Source organism: Lactuca saligna, chromosome 2, assembly GCF_052625555.1.
Source record: "Lactuca saligna cultivar CGN05327 chromosome 2, ASM5262555v1, whole genome shotgun sequence".
In the NCBI taxonomy this organism is placed as follows: domain Eukaryota; kingdom Viridiplantae; phylum Streptophyta; class Magnoliopsida; order Asterales; family Asteraceae; genus Lactuca; species Lactuca saligna.
The window spans coordinates 148,371,688-148,388,936 of record NC_136418.1 but is presented as its reverse complement, the minus strand read 5'-3'; positions in this window follow the sequence as shown (position 1 = coordinate 148,388,936).

Sequence of the window (17,249 nt, the reverse complement as noted above, 5' to 3'; positions counted from 1 at the left end):
ATGTCGGGTGGCGGTGTGCCTCATTTGTATTGTGACTCGTTTGGGATGTTTGGACAAAGGGACTAAAACCCAAATGGTCCTAATAAACCCTAGTGGGCCCAATGAAACCCTAATGGGCCCAATAAGGCCCTAATTGACCTAAAAGCCCAAACATGTGACTAATGGGCATAGTGAACCCTAATGGATCAAAGGACTTCATTTTTGGGCCTATTGGGTTATGATGTGTTGGAAAACCCTGATTAGGGTTTAGAAAACCCTAAATTTGGAATTATGGGCTTGGACTTATCGGGACCCACATTTGGGCCATTGGAATGAAATTGTGTATAAAGCCCAATCACACCATATGATTTATTTAGAGGAGTAATGGACTTAATGGATTAAGTCCTTAATGGGTTAAGTGAGAAAAACTTAACCCTAATTGTCATTTTATGTGAAATCCTAATTTCACTTGGGCCTTGAGTTGGGCCTTTCCATTGGGATTTGGTAATTGGGTTATTAATGGGCCATCCAAGAACAATCGTATGGACTAAAATAATTTAATGGGATTTAGGGTAAGGCCCATGTGAAGGTTAGATGGGCCATAATTGGGCCTTCATGATTATGAGATATTAGACCATTATAATGCCACATGTTTGGACTAGACTAAATGGTTGGGCCTTTGAATAAGACCATGTAAAGGTTTGGGCCTAATTTGGAAAATTGGGCATATGTTGGGCTTTGATTCCTAGTTTGAATTTTGGGCCTTTGGATCGGGCCTTGTGCTTGAATCAAACCAAGATGAGGTAATGTAACTTGTTACTCCAAGAACTTATGGTTATGTGTTGGGACCCAATTAATTATTAATTGGGTAATGTTTTGATATTGTCATTTCGGGAATCTGTCATCCAACAGCTGGGCTTGCGTCTGCAGGACTTTAGTAGTGTGAGGTGAGTTACCTTCCAGTAGAGGTGGGTCTAAAGCACCAATGCCGGTCCACTAGTAGGTGACTATGTATGAGATCATTGTATTTGTGATAATTGTATGGTTTGCAACTATCTGATATGCTCTATGTGTTAGGATGCTCTGTTATATGTGTTAGTAGTAGTAGGGGTGAAATAGTCCCCGAATACCAGTTGAAAGATACTAAAGGGGTTGTCAGAACCCATGCATGCCTAGAAGTATGTTATGTTATGCTATTATGTGGTAGTGGTAGGAGTGAAATAGTCCCCAATTACCGGTTGAAAGATACCGAAGGGGAGGTTAGCTCCTGGTTACCGATTGAAAGATACCGAAGGGGAGGTTAGCTCCTGGTTACCGGTTGAAAGATACCGTACGGGTAGGTTGGAAACCCAGATATGCCTGACAATATATTTATGTATGTTATGATATGTTAGTATGTGGTAGTGATAGGGGTGAAACAGTCCCTAGATACCGGTTGAAAGATATTGAATGGATAGGCCAACACTCGGATATACTTGGTAGGATGTGTGTTGTATGGAATGTGGTATGATTGGGGAACTCACTAAGCTTTGTGCTTACGATTTTTAGTTTTGGCTTCAGGTACTTCGTTTTCAAAGAAAGGAGCTGGCTTGATCGTAGCGCATCGCACTATGTCTTCCACACATGAGATCTTTGGGATTACACTTTGATATTATTTCATGATAACATGTTTGACTATTGACACGTTGGTTTTGATATGAGATATTATTATGGATGTTTTATTACTTATGGTTTCATAATAACCTATTTAAAAATGAAGTTTTTGGCCTTAAATTTTGGGATATTACATGTTGGTATCAGAGCCTTGGTTTGAGGGATTCGGGCACACTCTCGGGTGTGTCTGGACTCAAACTAAGGACTTGGTATGAAAATTTTCAAAGGAAAAATCATTTTATAATACGAAGTTTGAAAAGAATTTGAATGGGAAAAGGACTTTGAAAAGAACAAGGTGTGTGATGTGCGCAATCAGCCAAGCTCAAGTAAGTTTTCCCCAAGATAATCATACATGTTATCTTATGTTATTCTATGATATTATATGATTATGAGAATTGCATGCTAGATTAGGGATGAGGATCTAGGAACGATGCCTTATATGCCTATTGTATGTGCTTGTAGACTTGCATGATAGTACTTATCAGTCACTAATAGGATAGTTTGTTTAGGTTATGCCTGATTGTATGAGCCTTTAAATTACATGTACATATCCTATGTAGAGGATACAATGGTTTGATTGGAATATGATGGTTAGATTTTCCATTGTCTGAATGTTGCTTGCTTTGTGCATTGTGGGACTCTTAGTAATGTGAGCTAGCTATATTCATGAGGTATACTAGGAATCTTTCAGTAGCTGCGGACTGGGTGAGTACGGGAGTCTAGGAAAGCCTAGGATATGTTTTAGTGGGTTAGTAGTGAGGCTCAGTGAGACTTGGGTGTACTGGTTTGAGGAAGTGACTTGGAGGATTAGGGAGGACTGTTGAGGAAAGTATGGATAGGTGTGGAAGATAGTATTGTGCCTGTACTATTGAAAGCACAAGATCCATACTCGGTGAGAATCTTGGAGAATCTGAGAAGCTTCATGGAAGAGTTTGTGACCCGGTTTAGGGACAGATGATGAAAGACCCTCCTCGATACTTTCATGAATTATATACCTCATTGCTCAGAAACATGCTACATGCATATTCATAAAATAATATTTTATTATACAAGATAGTCTTGTTACAAAACATTGGATACAAACCGACTAAGTTTAAGTTTATTACAAAACTACCCAGGATATTGTAATTTTATACATAATAAAACTTAAACACAAAAGTAATAATATAAACTATTCTAATTCTTCGGACAGTATATGGCTATACTTGATGCTTATTGCCTGCAATTTATTAAAATATTAAGAGGGTAAGAGATAATGCTTAGTGAGTTTAATAATAGATACAATATAATGTTATGTCATATATATACTTCAATATGGCAGAACCAAAGAGAAACAACAAATACATATGTAAAATCATGTGATAGGCGTTCATATCAATCAAAGACTTTATTCAAAGATATACTTTTCAATGCTTGATATACATCAATAAAGTTCAGCCCAAATGGCATAGAAGACATATAAATTTCTGATTATCATTTTGCTAGCATATACAGGATTTTAGCCCTACCTAGCCCATTACCAATATCAAAAGTTATACGAGTCATGCTTTACATGGTCAAAGGCACAAAGCTAATACCAAAAATATTACAGGACATGATCTACACGATCAAAGGTATATTACTAATACGAGATTTTCTCTACATGGACAAAGACTCAAAGTCAATACCAGAATATCACAGGAAAATAACCCGGAATAATAACATTGAAAAGCACATAGCACATATAATACATAACATACAATTGTTCCTATATATTGAACTCACCTTGAAATAGCCTGGGGTTAAAATAGTAATTTGTGCAGCACTTCGTTACTATAAATAACTTTCTTCTATAAAAACCGGGAGATATATTGAAAATCGGGCTCTGCGAAAGTAAGACTTCAAACCGAAAACATAAATTTATCAGGCTTCACGGGCACCTCGAGGCGTGTTTCGGGTGTTAAAAATTATATCGGGTCTTCGGGGGAAGTGGAAATAGCCAAAATATGGAATAAGAAGTGAAAAAGTGCTAAAAATCCAACATTAGTCGGGAGGTCTCGCACCCCTTATATAGGTACGAGTGTTGGATCCGAAGCGAGGGGAAGAGGGCAGGTGGCTGCAAGGCTCGGAACAAGTGGCAGCTTGGGCGAGGCTCGAATGCGAGAAGGCTACGTGCCAACTTCGGATTCGACCAGAACCTCGGACACGGGGCAACAGCAGCGATGCACATCGGAAGTTCATTGGACCATACCCTCGGTCGAATCAGCATGCGACACACATCGGTTCCGGGTAGAGCGGCTACTGTTCATGCGAAAATTCCCGGTTCTTATCCATAATTTCTCGGTTTTTGAGCCAAAAACTTCTAAAATCCATAACTTTCACATACGAGCTCTGTTTTTTACGTTCTTGATATGCACGCATAGGTAAAATTACACTCTACAACTTTCGTTTAGACTTTGTCGGCTAATTTTGACTTTAATTTTGATATTATTATTTCTAACAGACCGGGACAGAAAAATCCGTTAAAAATTCATAACTTCTTCATCCGACGTCCGTTTTCGTCAAACTTTTTACCGTTGTACTACTATTGATGAGACCTTAAATTCTCATTTAGGTTGTGTTGGATAAAAATTACTCGATCTAAAATTCGAGTTTTTAGTTGTCTACTGCTAAGCTGAAACTTAGAAAAATCATAACTTCCTCATACGAAGTCAGATTTTGGCGTTCTTTTTACCAAACTTCTCGGTTTAACGAATAATACGAATTTCATTTAAATTAAGAAGGCTAAAAAGTGGTTTTATCAAAAACTCACTTTTTACGTCATTTGGCGTCGTGCCGGGTTTGTCGCGGATCTTCGATTGGTCATAACTTCTTCGTTATAACTCGGATTTCGACGAGGTTTTTGCCTAAACTTTTCTAACGAGATTCTTTACAACTTTAAATAATAAAATTTTACTTATTTAAAATTTTATATTTTCGCTAAATTTCACTATTTGGCATTTGATTGGAATCTCATAAGACTTCCAATACTTTCTGAATGATTCTAAGCATAGTTTAACTTTATTTCTAGTAAAAACCATCTGTTAGAACTCAACATTCAAATTTACATAATATTTCGTAATATTATTCACTTTTATAATTTACAATACACGATATTTGAACGTATATGTTACAGATGATGTTCCAATTGTTGCAGCTTTGCCATTGGCAAGCAAGCTAGTGAGCGTGACAAGGTGTCAGACCCTGAAGGATATGATTTCTAAGAAGTTGCAGATGCGAGATCGATTTAGAGCACTTTGAGAAGAGAGGTTAGTGCCATGTGTGTATAGTATAGGGTCCCGGGAAGAGACCCATGACTTCTGATCATCGGGTAAAAGGCCAGCAGGACCGAAGTCAGTACAGCACGTACAAGAAAGTGCACAAGGGAGTTTGTCACTCCAAGGGCTTAGGCTGTTGCAGGTGTGGTAAGGTTGATCATGTCAGCTGAAGGTGATCAGTATTCCTCCAGATGTTGTGGGTATGTCATCATCTACTGCTATTAGGTGGATGTTGGGAATACGTATCGCTTGGGAATTGTGAGTGAATTTGGATAAGTCAGATCTCGGGTTGGTTCTCTTCTAATGTTAGGGTTATCAAGGATCATATATGCCATCCTGTATGCTGAAAAGTCCTTGATGAAACCACAGAGGGATGCATCTTGTGAAGTAGGTTCTACGTGTACCGTTATCATTCTGGATCTTTGTCAAGATCTGTGTAGGAGTATTATTTAGGAGATCCTTGGTCGGTAATGAGTGGGATGGTTCTCCAGTGAAGTCAGAGTTTAGTGATTTTATCATTTGTTCGTATATGGTCGATATTTGCCTATGGAATAACCTCGGAGTTCAAGGCACTATTGTTGCTAAAACAGGATTAGTAGCACGAAGATGGTGATGTTAGTTGCGGGTGTTAGATGCAGAAGTAGTTGGCCCTTGGATGTAAAAGTCTTATGTTCAAATCTAATGTCTTTAAGTTTTAGTATGATTCCGACATTATCATACGACTCAATTCAATTTGATCTTCACAAAAACAGCTTCATACGTACATCTCTTTCTTCTAGATCGCTTTCCAACGAAGCCGTCATATCAAAACACCGAAGTACTCATGACAGGAGTACCTCTTAGTTATTTTCTTTCCGAAGAAATCCCCGAAGTACCACTCGTGCAGTACGTCAAGTTTAATCCAAGGATTCATGCGATTGATCTATCACTGAGGAATGTATACATAAGAGTGACATATAATCAAGGTTCTACAGGTTTAGAATTGATGATTCCACTTTAACTTCTTTTTCCCCGATGGGATGTGAGCTTAAAGAAGAATCAGTTATTCGACTACCTTTTCAATCTTAATTATATACGACTCGTATACATGAAATTGTGATTATGAAACCATTTATGAATTCTAATATGAACTTCAGGACGGAGAACTGCTCAAGACTACGAGTAATCACATCGTCATGTGAACAAACTTAGAATCCAGTATGACTCCCGTAAACGGATCTCCCTACAGCTTAAACACCTACGGAGACACAAGAACAGCCCGGACAACTTAGCGAACTACACAGAAATAGAATTAGAAGACTAGGCTTCTCACCCTGGAGAACCCCGGTTATATTCTTCCAGAGATCGATGGATTGCATTGTATGTACCTCGGCTATCGAGGACTTTGTCAAGATTTTCCAGTAGAAATCGTTATCTCTGCCTCGCATAAATGATTTGGTTGAGCAAACTCAAGGAAAGAATTACTTTCAGAAATGGGTCTGGTATCCGAATATCACCAGTTCGAGTGTTAGGGAAGGATGTCCGGAATACTACCTTCCAAACTCAATGCGGACACTTCGAGTCCGTAGTAATACCCCTCAGATAGGACCACTACACCCATAGTATTCATGAGCTAAATGAGTAGGGTACGTCTTTCTTACTTGGATCAGTTTGTCATTACTCCATGTAACGAATTACTTATCTACCCTCGTAGTAAGAAGAAAACCATGGGAACATTACCTTCAGAGGTACTTTTTGCAAAGTTTACTAGGCACGAGTTTTGAAATTGAAGAGTCAAATTTCTATGACACACTGTTAGTGATGTGGGAAATTTTGAGTACTCTTGTAATTTGTCAAAACCGTTGAGAATTTGTCGAAACCAGAGACGCCGATAGTCATTCGCCAAATTCTAGGTCTTACCGACCTACTATCATAGGCCATTCAGAAATCCTCTCAAATTACAGAAACCCTTACGACTTTGACCCAACAAGGGGTGGCCCTTGACTGGGAGGTTGAGCAAGAAAAAAAACCTTGGAAATTCCAAGTGAGAGACCAAGTTCTTTAGGAAGTCTCACTCTGGGAACGACTTAATACGCTTCGTAAAGCGTGGAAAGCTAAATCCAAGATAGATAGGACCTTCGAGATTCCTACCAGAATCGGTCCTAAAACTTACAGACTAGATCTACTCCGCGAACTCAGTAACGTACATTCTACTCTTCGCGTCTCGATCGTGAAACCATACCTTTCCGTTAGGACTCTTGTAAGTCCACTCGTCGAGATCCTCGCCTTCGTATTAGAACCGTAGTGACCCTCGACCGAGAGGTCAAGCGGACGAAGCAACGCCATCGCCCGTTAGTGAAGGTTCATTGGGATACCAACCGAGAACCCGATTTCACTTAGGAGAGCGAGAACCAATCGTTTAGGAAGTCCACCTAACAACTCGATCACTTCTACCTACTTCCTTATCTAAATTCTAATTTCGGGATGAAATTCCCTTTAACAGGGGGATGATGTAACAACCTGAAATTTCCATTTTGTACGAACATTATCAAGTCAATAGAAGCTAGACCAGTTATAGTGAATTTCAGACTTTTCCGAATAAGTTTGAGTATTTCAGGGTTTTACATTTAAGGAGATATCAGGAGAGTGGATGCACATGGGTTTTCGAAACTCGAGTATTTCAAAACTTCATTATATTATAGTTCATTTCCCGAATAATAATATTTTCGGCCAAAAATCCGAGGACTATAAATAGAATTCTTAACCAAATTATGTCATTAGTTACATTTCCAACTAGAGAAAAGCCATTTTCTCTCTCACGGATCTTCAGGTTTTTATCCCAAATCGTGAGTACACTTCTCTAGTTGTCTTATAATGCTTATAATGTGCTTAATAACTTATATTACATAGCAAATCTGTGAGATTCGGGAGTTTACCGCCCAAGAACGTTCTTGGAGAGTAAACTCCTATATATGGCTTAAATGCTACCTAGTCTTTTCCCCATGTTAGGTAACGAACTTAGGCTTGTATATAAGTGTGTTTAAGACTAGAAAACAAACAAGAACACCAAGATTAGGGTGTTCACGGCCCAAGAAGTTCTTGGATCGTGAACTCCAAAACATGGACCAAAGAGTCTTTCTAACACTCCTAAAGCTTTGGACAATTACCTAGGTTTACTCCTACATAAATTAGGGACTTTAACACATCCAAAAACCCCTCTTTTGAGATTTTACAGCCCTAAGATTGTGCTTGGGCCGTGAACATCAAACTAGGGCACCAAAGTGTGCCTAAGGCCTGTTGGATTAATGTCTAAGTCCATAACTATAATTGGTAAGACTTGACCCGACCCGGCATGGTCCATTTGGGTTGCATGGCATCATGCACTTGGATAGACTATAATGAGATAAATAAGACACTTACAGTTATTAATATATTATAAGTTCTAGTATATTAATAATAAGAATAATGAGATTATTTAATTAGTATTGATCAAGAATTAATCTAGAATTAATTAAGTGATCAAAAGAAGACTAATTAAATATATGGGTTGATTGTGTAAATCATTCATTCTTATATATGTGGGCTTGTGATCCAAGATTCCTTATGTTGGACTAAGTCCATGGGGTGACCCATGGATACTCCATGGAGGTTAAAATCCATGGAGCATAAGGAATGGGTAAAGTCATGAGTTACATGGTGTAACCCTAATAGCCACCATATAAAAGAAACCCATGGCTCAAGAAATCGTGACTATGACTAACACTATGTGTATGTATGAGGGCTACACGATTTCATGAAGTGTTCTAATTTCTCTCTAAGTTATTCCAAGTGCTTATGGTGTTGTGTGAACCATTTGAGGTGTCACACTTGGGGCACTAAGCACTCAAGCTTCATGAAGACAAGCACTATCAAAGAGGTATGTATTCTATCTTGTTATATCCATTATTTTGTATGCTAGATTAGGATAATACCTTGGATGTTCATATTTGCATGTATAATAGAGAAAACATAGATCCAAGGTATTTAGGGTTGCATGTACACTTAGGAGTGTTAGAATGCTCATAACCCAACAGTGGTATCAGAGCCTAGGCTTGTTTTCTTGTTATACCTGCAATAGAAGCTGAAAAATCGAGTTTTGATGCTGTCAGCCCAGCTGACTCGTCGAGTCCATGAAGGGACTCGACGAGTCCAAGGCAAAATGCATCCAACTCGCCGAGTTGAGTTCATGCACTCGACGAGTTGGACCCCAGACAGCATATCTTCGAGGTTTTTGGCTAGAAATGGACTAGGAACATTACCCTAAGGTGTTTTGAACTTATAAACTTGTTTTTAAATGTGGTAATGTTCATGCTAATCCATTTTCAAGATAATTGTCAATAGATTCATGTTTTGTATTAGTTTAAAGGTTAGACTAATTACATGAAAAAGTTTGATTTGAATTATCTTGTTCTTATGAGTTGCTTAGATTAATAGAAAAGTTGAGTGAAAAAGTTGTTTTCAATCCAAATTAATCTAAGAGTTGAGTATAAAATGTGTTTGTGTAACTTATCCTTAAGTTACATGAAGAGTCACATTAAAGACTCATAAAACTCATAAAGTTGGCAAAGGTTACAAAAAGATGAAGAGTCTTGTCCTTAAGTTATGGAGGTTCAAGAGTCACTTCATTAAAAAATAAATAAATAAAATATGTAACCTTAATTAATTCTATAAGTTATAAAATAAAGAAAAGATTAATTCTTTATTAATTTAAAGTCTTCCATAATTTGTCCACAAGTTATGGAACTTGAAGAGTTTTTGGATTAAAACTACTTTAAATACATAAGTTATGGAATTAATTAGTTTTGAATAGTTTCAAAACTTGCCCTCAAGTTTTGGAATTTGTAAAGTTTTCTCTTATGAATACTTTAATTCCAAGTTAGTCCTTAGAATTTTAAAAGTTAAAATTCAACCCTTATACTTTATAATATTATAAGTTAATAATATTTATATGTATAAGAGTAAAGTCGGTCTTACCGCTAGTACGCCTCATTCACGAAGCCGGTCTATAAGGTGGGTATAAGGTTGTTGCCTATAAAATGGCAACTTAATGGGTGTTCACTCTCACCCACCGCTCGCTTGATTGGTGGAGGGTCGTTAGCCGAACGGGTTTGACATGACTATAATTCTCCCTTCATTAAAAGTATTAATGATAAATACTAAGTAACTAAACTTTTAATAATACCCAATCTTAGTTACTTAGAAAAATGTGAATAAGGTGCTAATCCACGAAATTACACTTTGCACTTTGTTTGAGTCGGTTAGTGGAGCGCGTGTGGTTAACCGGCACACTAACTCGTATTTAACAAGGTAGGCAAAGGGTAACTTAATGTTTATCATAGTATCGATGGAGCGTGTGTGGTTAACCGGCACATCGATTGAGGGGTAAACACTTAAGGGTACCAAGTAATTTGCATGGTTACTTCACACCTTGTTTTGTGATCCTCGGCATCCCAGTCACAAAACCTGAAGGGCACACTCGAGATTGAAACATGCCATTGAACAGTTCAATGAATCTCAAAAGATCTAGGAGTTTCAAAACCAATTAAAACCTAATAATACATTTCGTTTATCTTGGTGGAAATTGGTGAATCGTCATTCACCTACCTTCAAATTGTTTTATAGCTTGGATTACGGCATACCTCTTCTAAGTTATAAAATAGTTTGTTGGGTCCTAGCCTTAATATTTTCATATTGGGTGTCATATTAAGGACTCAAAGATCAACTATCTTGAATATCTCCCATAACATGTCTGGATTAGACATTTATGATCTTCCCAAATCTCTTGAAACAAGCTTTCCTAAATGAAGATGATGTCCCATGGATATCATACTTCTCTCTCCTCTTCCAATTATTCTCCCTAACCCACAAGTTCTTGAAAAGTTTAAGATCACTCAAGCCCTAATGGCAAGGCAAGGTCTAGGTGTGATCACATCTTGGAGATGTAGTCACATATTGACAAGCCGGGAGAGTTGGGTGTCAAAGTCTTGAGAAAGTTGGTGGTTCAATCACTTTCTAAGTCACATAGTGAGTTCCTTTGGGACACCTATGAAATAGACTATGACAAGACCCTTAATGATCTTATCTATTGTTAAGATCAACTTCATGAAACTTTATGGACATTGACAATGGTGACACTGGAAATACAGAAAAAGCATTCTCTTCCCAATGGAAAGGGATCGGCCATAGTCAACTCGGTTGAACAAATGGTAAAGAGAAAAGCTAAGCCTGTGATAGTCCCGTGTACCATTATCAAAGGGTCCATATGTTTATATTGCCAAAGTAAGGTTCATTAGTTGCGAAGCTGCCTAATTTACCTAAGGATGTTAAAGTCAATAAGATTGACTCTACTTCAGGTAAAAGTCCACAAATCTAACTCTGTTAAGTTTCTATTCTGAGATTCCTGATACATGTTGTGACTGGGTCACATGGTAATGTTTTAAGAATCAAAGAAAAGTAAAGGAACTTAAAGAAAGAATATGCTGAATCTGATCGCATAGATGGATTTCTATCGCGTAGTTTGAAAAATCGGATTCTTGAGCTAATTCTTAGGAGTTATGAGATATTGCTAAGGAATAGATAACAACAAGTTTTTCATATGGGTTGTAAGGATAAGTTTTTCCGCATAGTTTTAAAATAAAAGAAAGTTTTTGATTTTATTTATTTTAAAATATCCTTACAATGGCATTTGAGGAAAAATTGTTGCTTATACGATTCCATTAATAGCAAGAGTGGAAATATGAAATTGATTCTTTCATTTGTGGTAATGTCTAAATTTACCAAACAAGGAAAGATTCTCATCATCCAAAGTCTCAATTGGACCAGGACTTGGAATCATGCAAGTTGTATAGCATGATGAATGAGAACTTTCAAGTATTGGAAAAATTAAGACTAATTACTTATTCACATGAATGTGTGAGTCAAGTAATGGACTAAGGGGTCGAGTACATAGTCATGTGCACTGATTAAGTCCACCACACAAGATGTAAGGCTATTCGTCATAGTTTACTAAAGCTCAGTAAAAATGATTATACTTACAAGCTTAAGTGTAACTCTGAGACATTGGAAAAGTTCCAATGCATAGCAGAGCGGATAAGAAGAATCAAATTAGGCAGAAGGATAAAAGTTTCTCAAATCTGAAAAGATGGGAGAGTACTTTAGTATCAGCTTTGTGATTATCTTAATGATTAAGAAACCATATCAAAATTTGTTCTCTAAGGAAGTCTTAGTTCATTTTTTATGACTAAGAAGAAGGGATCTTGAATTGTTGAAATGGTTAAATCAAGAAGATGAGTCATACTTCGTTCCAATACAAGTCTTAGAGTCGTACTCCAAGATTGTAATTTGAGTGACATGTCTTAAAGAAGGTTTAAAACACTTATCAAATGTAAGAGTAAAAGTTTTCTACTCTTGTACATTTGAAATTGGTAAGTTGTGATGTTTTGGATAAAACAAAGACCAACTAAGGCCAATTGTGTGAAGTGTTTGTCTTGATTAGAATCCACACTATCTCTTGGATGTTTGACAAGGAAGTCTTATAGGTCAAGAGGACAGTGGGAGTCTTAAAGGTCTTGAAAGTCTCAAGAACTAATCAAGAATAAAACCTAAAGTTCTTCACTAGCACACGACTTAAGGTTTATAACCTATCGTGTTGACATATTCTGTGCCCATTCCAGTTAAAGTTGGCTTTGCATATGAGTTCTTAGAGTTCTCAATGTGTTGCACAACAACTTGGAAGCAATGGTAGGCCCTTGAGCTGCCAGGTGGCAAGAAATTAAGATTGAGTTCAATCCATATGGTTTTGGATTTGTCATTATCCTTGTCTTGTGATTATGGTTTTGACAAATTCATATGGGTAGGAACTCATACACCATTAAATCTAAGTGTCATAAGGTTTCTCTCCAATTCATGAAAATGATGGTGAGGAAACACTTCCACTAAGTAGATTTTAGCTAGATAGCAATTTTGATCTCAAAGTCGTTAGTGGAGCGTGTGTGGTTTACCGGCACACTAACTTGGACTTGTGAGAAATGGCAAAGGTCAAAACGATCAAGACTATGATTACGGCATCCCTTTTCATAGTTCTTAAAATTGTTTTGACACACCCATGAGCTATCTAAGGGAAGGTGTATGTTTTTGATAAAGTCTTATCAAAACAATCTAGTATCAGAAATCTGAACTTTGGTAAGAAAGTCAATAAAGTATTGATTTCTAGAAGTCCAGCTGTTTTTTGAGTACATGTCAAAGCTAGTGGGAGCATAAGTGTTATGCTAATAATCATCATGTTAGTGGGAGCATGATAATTATGATAAGTATTGCAAGTTAGCAATGTTAATTATAGAGAAAACAAAAGGTTTCAACTGGGAAAGAGTTGTTTTGCTATAATTAAGGGAGAGGAAATTATACTTCATCTCAAATCTATAAGCTTAGATCATGAGGTTTTAATCATTTAGTCAAGGATATATATGAATTTCATGTTGGAATGGCTCAACATAAGGAAATTCTGTATATGGGTCCATTATTTGCGTTCTTAAATTCGATTATGATTACGGCATCCCTTTTCATAATCTGAATTATGAGAACTTGGCAAATAGAAATGGAAATGTTATAGCAAAAGACTGGTTTAGTCTTTATGTGAGACATCATGAATCGTGTCCCATATGCTTCGGATATAGGACCGGTTACATGTGCTATATTCATCCTTTCTAAAATTTTCCAAATGTCTAGGGCATTAAGAAGGGAAAAAGGTTTAGAACTGGATATGACTAAAAGGATTAAACAATTGTCGAGGACAATCTAAGGTTTACCAAAGATTGGTTACTCAAGGACAGTTGGAAGTATAGTGATAATTCTGGAAGGACCATATTGACATAATCTGTAAGGAGGCAACTCTTGTTCAGAAGTGATAGTTGAAATGGAATCTGGAAATGTTTCAAAGTTAGAATTTTCAATCTGTGTAAGATTAAGGAAACTTAATGCAAGAAGGATGGTTCCAAGGAGTTGATCTCCTTTGGAATGCTCTGTAATGATTGTTGTTAAGTCTTTTTGACTTTGTGCATAATCATTACAAGAGGATCGATGCATATAAGTTTAGAATCTAACAGATTTCAGTAAATGACATGAATTTGGAATTCTTGCATTTGCAGTAAGGATTTGGGAGTGTGAAAAGAGAATCATTGAAGTTATGTTCATTTGATCTAGTTCACAAAATAAAGATCATAGACAAACATATTATGCATACTTGGTGTATGGCATGACTAGTGTTTAGAAAAACATAGTGTACATGCTTGGAGCATTGGACAACTATTATTTTAAATTCAAGAATAAAAGTTGATAGCTGAAACAATATACAATGAATAATGTGTAATCATATGGTGATAAATAAAAGGAGTTTTATTTATATTCATAAGTTCTGAGACCATATTGGATTCAATTATTATTGTGTTTCACTTTGCATGTTTTGACTTCCCGAATAAACTAGGTTATTCTTCCGGAATGACTAAGTTATTCAAACCATCCACAGTCGGTCATATGTTGGAAGTAGATATGAATTAAGACTGTCATGGGTTGGCTTATAGAGGTCTAAGGTGTTGGACAAATGGCTACAACACTCATGAGTGCTCATAAGTTCTGAGTATTGGATTCAACCCGCGCTCATTGGAATCACTTCATGGATTTTATCACGAGTGATCATGAGACGATAATATCTTATATTCTTCAAACCTAGAGATATGAGTTGTTACTATGAGTTGATAGTACATTGATTACACGAAACGCATTTGGTAACTCGGTGCTATAAAACGTGTCTTTGTGTATGATTCAACAAGTAGTAGAACAAGCCATATGAGTCGAAGTTTATCCATTCCTTTTACCTTCGGGATAAAAGCGATATCTGTGGGCCCCTCGATGATTTGATGATGACAAATGGAAGTGCTCGGCCGGGCCAGGACTGATTTGATTTGTTCAATTAGTCAGTCGTCATAAATCGAAAATCGGGAAACAACTAATGGACAGAGAGAATGATTATAATCCATGTCTCAGTCCATATGATATCTAGAATGGAGGAATATATGATCCCTTATCTAATGGACAAGTCATTGACCAGATCAGAGTTCATCTACAAGGTCAGAGTTCGACAGAAGCTTTTGAGAGCTACGATTGCTAGTTGGTTCCTGAAGTCATACGCAATAATAGTTTTAGACTTATCCAAGTGGGAGACTGTTGGATTAATGTCTAAGTCCATAACTATAATTGGTAAGACTTGACCCGACCCGGCATGGTCCATTTGGGTTGCATGGCATCATGCACTTGGATAGACTATAATGAGAGAAATAAGACACTTACGGTTATTAATATATTATAAGTTCTAGTATATTAATAATAAGAATAATGAGATTATTTAATTAGTATCGATCAAGAATTAATCTAGAATTAATTAAGTGATCAAAAGAAGACTAATTAAATATATGGGTTGATTGTGTAAATCATTCATTCTTATATATGTGGGCTTGTGATCCAAGATTCCTTATGTTGGACTAAGTCCATGGGGTGACCCATGGATACTCCATGGAGGTTAAAATCCATGGAGCATAAGGAATGGGTAAAGTCATGAGTTACATGGTGTAACCCTAATAGCCACCATATAAAAGAAACCCATGGCTCAAGAAATCGTGACTATGACTAACACTATGTGTATGTATGAGGGCTACACGATTTCATGAAGTGTTCTAATTTCTCTCTAAGTTATTCCAAGTGCTTATGGTGTTGTGTGAACCATTTGAGGTGTCACACTTGGGGCACTAAGCACTCAAGCTTCATGAAGACAAGCACTATCAAAGAGGTATGTATTCTATCTTGTTATATCCATTATTTTGTATGCTAGATTAGGATAATACCTTGGATGTTCATATTTGCATGTATAATAGAGAAAACATAGATCCAAGGTATTTAGGGTTGCATGTACACTTAGGAGTGTTAGAATGCTCATAACCCAACAAGGCCTTCATTTGCTTTAGGTAAAAGTCTAGAACCTATCCTACATGTGTATGAGACTTGAAAACACCATAAACATCCTCCCAAGGGAGATTACGGCTGTAATCTCCAAGGGATATGGTCCCAGGGCAGTAAATTCCTAAAAGGAGTTATATTATGCCCTAAACTCTTCCATAGACCAAGCCATTAAGTAGAAATGCTTCCTAGAGTCTTGTAGAGCATCAAACACAACATGGTAACCTAAGTATGAGCTTACGACTGTAAACCCATGAGTTTACGACCGTAAACTCATTTGGTAGTGTTATTAGGGTCGTGAACTTCATGGTGGAGTTTTCCTTGAGCCCTACACACAATAGCTTCCCCTACAAACACTTAGATGCAATCCTAGAGGCTAATAACACTTGATAAAGGTGTTTAGCATGTCCTAGGGTGTCTTGACTTGTTTATTAGTTGTATATAAACTAATTTGTTACATATATGTGAATTTATATGTTAACTAGGACCATAGAGTGTGTTCAGGACTTCACTTGACACCTAGCAGTCCTACCTCTTCAGTTCATTCCAATCACTTACTACAGGTGAGTTCATACCCCTTAATCAATATTTTAACTGTTTTTAAATGTTTTATGGGGGGGGATACAAGTAGAATCATGCTAGTTACTATATCAATCACATGTGATTAGTAAGCAGCATTCCAATGATTTATGGGGGGGGGGGGGGGGGATACAAGTAGAATCATGCTAGTTACTATATCAATCACATGTGATTAGTAAGCAGCATTCCAATGATTGGCTACTCATTAGCCGTTTTACCAAATAGTTTCCTTCAAATGATTTTCATAAACATTTTATATGATTAAAACTCCTTATTAAGTTGTACACTTTACTCTGTATGCTTCATTTCAAACTCATTTATAATTTTATTTCAAACAAATGTTCTTTTATACTTAAACTGTTTTATCAAACCCACACTTTCAAACCATTTTATAGATTGACATCAAGTTTATCGTTTCTTAGATAATAGTTATGTTCAAAGGTTTTACAAAACTTACTTTATAATTTTATATTATAAATTGCAAGCCTATATATGTATATTTATATAAGGAATGTTTAAAAGACTTAGGAAGGCTATCCACCCTATTTCCTTTTCGCGCTTGAGATGTGGTGTGGTGGGATATCGGGTACCCGTCCGAAGGTCGTTTAAATATTAGTTATATATCATGTGTACATATATAGTCATAAAAGTTCTTCCAGTTCATTCAATACCCTTGGGTAGCAAGGCTATACGCCCATGTTCATACGTACTAGTTATATT